This window comes from Peromyscus californicus, unplaced genomic scaffold, assembly GCF_007827085.1.
Source record: "Peromyscus californicus insignis strain IS unplaced genomic scaffold, ASM782708v3 Scaffold_9__1_contigs__length_137607984, whole genome shotgun sequence".
Taxonomy (NCBI): domain Eukaryota; kingdom Metazoa; phylum Chordata; class Mammalia; order Rodentia; family Cricetidae; genus Peromyscus; species Peromyscus californicus.
The window spans coordinates 16,516,550-16,520,124 of NW_026294617.1; the positions used below are offsets into that span (position 1 = coordinate 16,516,550).

At 48.9% G+C, this 3,575-nt stretch overlaps 1 pseudogene; it reads right to left on the reverse strand.

Annotated features, from left to right (window-relative positions):
- Positions 1 to 919: 919 nt before the first annotated feature.
- On the reverse strand, positions 920 to 3,134 carry LOC128105918 (fibroblast growth factor receptor 3-like; annotated as a pseudogene).
- Between the last annotated feature and the right edge of the window lie 441 nt (positions 3,135 to 3,575).

The window sequence follows — 3,575 nt, forward strand, 5'->3', positions numbered from 1 at the left end:
AACAATACCCTAAATTCTGCATAAACCTCTTTAGCTATTAACAAGTTACAACTTAAGTTTCTGTCATACTGAGGCTTAATTCTATGGACCAAGGGTGAGGGATTGGCACTCTGGGGTTAATAAATAACTTCACAGATATGAAGGTCCAGCCACAAACGAAACTGCAGTATCACAAAAGCACCTTGCCTCTCAGCTTCTCTTGTCGTTTCACTATGAGCCCCATTGGATGGAAGGTGGTTTTGCTTTCCACCACATAGATAGATATTCTTATATATGTGTGTGTGTGCATAGATATCACACGCAGCTATTTATACACATTCCTTTCTGGAATAGAATTCTGAGAGAATTTAATGGCCCCTAACTTCAGATACATAATTTCAGTCTCTGAGGGTCAGGGTGGAAAGTTGGAGGCCTGAAAGTGGGGAGCTTCAAATCACCCCCAGACACAAACTATCACAGAGAAGGGTGGCTCACCACATTGGGCAGAGCTTCTCTGCAGGCTCAGCTTTGTATACAAGAAAGGCCAAGGCCCATCCTGGACTCAAAGTCCAGACCTCTCTACAATGGTCCCTTCAAGGTGGCAGTGGGGAACGAGGAAACCAGAACCACAGGTTTTTACAGGGTGGGCTGTCTCACATTTTACATCTGGTGCTCCTGGCCAAGGCCAGTCAGGAGATCACTATAGAGTAAAGCATGTTCCCAAGTGACAAATGCACCCAGGAGTCAAGGACACACACACACACACACACACACACACACACACACACACACACACACACACACACACATACACACATGAGATGTCTCATCTGCTGTTGGTCCAGCAGCGGCAGGGCAAGATAGGATTGACATAAAGATTGGCTGGGGCTTGGTAGGTAGGATTGTTGCCCCCTCACATCTGAGGCCTCCGATTCCAATTTCAAGTTGGGGGCAACAGGTGTGGGTGAACAGTCATCCCCAATGAACTGAGGCTACTGGTATCCTCACCACCTGCTGTGTACTGCTCAAAGGGCATCAATAGGTCCAGGTAAACCTGTTGGAAAAGGCTGTAGGATTATTTTTTAGTGTGCATCTCCTTTGATGCCACAGCCATCTGTGTTCAGGCTGTGCCTCTAAAGGCCTGTCCCACTACTGATACTGCAAGGAGCAACACCAACAGGAATCAGAGGTGGCACAGAGGGTGCAGGACTGAGTTGCACTCACATTGGCTGATGTCACAGTGACATCTAAATCCAGTATCAGAAGCTTGAAAGTGGGTCTCTGTGAAGGCACTTTATGCCCACATTTCCACAGGATCAAATGCCTGTCACAAGCACAGCTGTGGTTTCCTGTCCTGTTGCCCATCTCTACCTCAACCCAGGTCGCTAGCCACTTACTCATCCCAGAGGCCCTGGTAGGAATCCAGTCACTCCCAGGGACTGGTTACAGGAGTGATCAAAGAATGCTCTAGTCATAGGTTTTATGTGTAGCTGGCAGGTTGTCCATGTGGTGGCACTCTTTCAATAGCTTGAAAAGTTCTCCTACTGGGATGCCAAGATACCTTGAGCTCCCCAGGATAAAGATATCCCAGAGTAGGACCCCAAAGATCCAACTGCAAGAGAGTGAGGCAAAGGCCTATAACTACTGGCCCATTGCTGCAAGAGTCCTTCACCAGGACATGCCACAGTGGGCAAGGTGAGGGCACCAGGATGAGGAAGATGCCAGGGCTGTGTTGTTGACTCAATGGGAAGTCAGAATACATCCTGAGAGGACCAGGACCCTGAAGGTTGTGATAGATGTGACTTGGGTCTTGCTGTCCCCAGAACTCTGTACCCCCATTCTATGTTGGGACACATACACATAACTCTGGTGGGTTTAAATTTGGTCAAACATAGACTCTGAGGCCATCCACTTCACAGGTAGCTGGCCATGGGCAGAGGGAGAGGGGTTGACTGTCAGGTGTCCCCTAGTGGGGGACAACCACCCTGGACCAGGGCTCACATTTGTGGTCTTGTTGTATTCCAGGTTGTACATGTTGTGGGCCAGGCTAAAGTCTGCAATCTTCATCACATTGTCCTCAGTCACCAGTACATTTCAAGCAGCCACATCTCTGTGAATGCACTGAGGAGATCTGAAAGGAACCTGGGCAGAGCTGAGCCCTCCCAGCCCAGGCAAGCTTGTTAACCACTTTTCCACTTAGTGAGGACTCACATAGCCTGTGCCCTACCTCTGCTCACCTTCTGAGAAGCCAGAAACTCCTGCCCAGGGACACCTGATAAACACAGGACACTAGCTATTTGTAGGTAAGCTGCTCTTCTGGCATCTTGGAGGAATCAAAGGAGTAATCAATGCCTGGGGGACATCATGCCCACAGAAATTCCCATTGGATACCCTTAGTTGCTTACTCCCTCAGCACATGCGGTGGCCCTGGCAGCACATGCACCTCAGAGATGTATGACTCAGGAGCCCCCACCCACCTACCACACCTACTGCCCCGTGTGCAGGCCCCCAGAAGGTTGATGATGTTCTTGTACTTGTCAATCATTTTCATCTCCTCCATCTCAGACACTAAGTCTAACAGTTCCTGGTCATTGGCATCAACTGTGCTGGGAGCTGGGGTGTTAGGGTGTTACATAGCCCTGAAATGTCTTATGCCAATTCTCTCCCTCCTCACCTTTCAGTATTTTCACAGCCACAATGAAAGGCTTGGCAGTGCTTTCCATGTCAATGTCAATAGCCTCTGCCATTAAAACTGGGCAAAAGCAGCATTCTCCAAGAGGCTTACCAAATGTCAGCCTGCCCACAGATGCAGACAGTGAGTATGTGCCCAGCATCCCCATCCCTCGTGACCCTGTGCCACTGCATCTCAGAAGCCCTATAGCTGGCTATGGACCATTGCTCATGAATACAGAGTAACCCCTAAGATCTCATCCTGAACCCCATCTTAGAAGTATTTCATCTCACCCCCTAACACTGGACCTCCTCCAGATATACACCAAACCAACCAAGTGTGTCATGTCTCTCCCGAGCACTGACTTGGGGTCAGCAGGCGGTTCAAGCTCAGAAACACTGGCTGTAACAGGATTCTCTTTTGAGAATGAGCAGACCATACAGACCAGCGGTATGTCAGAGTTTATGCAGAGGTAGGACTCCATGTTCCCCTGCTTAGATCATGTGGGACAGGTTTTTGCCACATAACTGGTGTAACTCCCAGGATTGGCAAGGTCAAATCTGTGTGAGGCAGGATGTGGGGCCGAGAAGAGGGATGCTATGACTTTTATATAGTGGTTGCTGAAGACTCAAAATTGTTTTGCACCTCAGAGTGAGTTTGGCTCCACATGGAGAATAGAAATAGGAAGATATCAGCCCATCTGACTGCAGAGAAATGTGTCCTGGGCAGGCCCCTGGTGCTGCTGGGACTCTAGGAGACTTAAGGCAGGAGAGAGAGATCAATTCCTGGTATCTATTTTCAGTTACTTGTCACTTAGGTATGAAGTGAGAGCTCTTGTGAATGGTTGGAGAGAGGACCTTCCCTGAGGGACCATTCAAGCAGCAGAGTGTCACAGTTCCCATCATCAGGATTAAAAGGGAGAAGC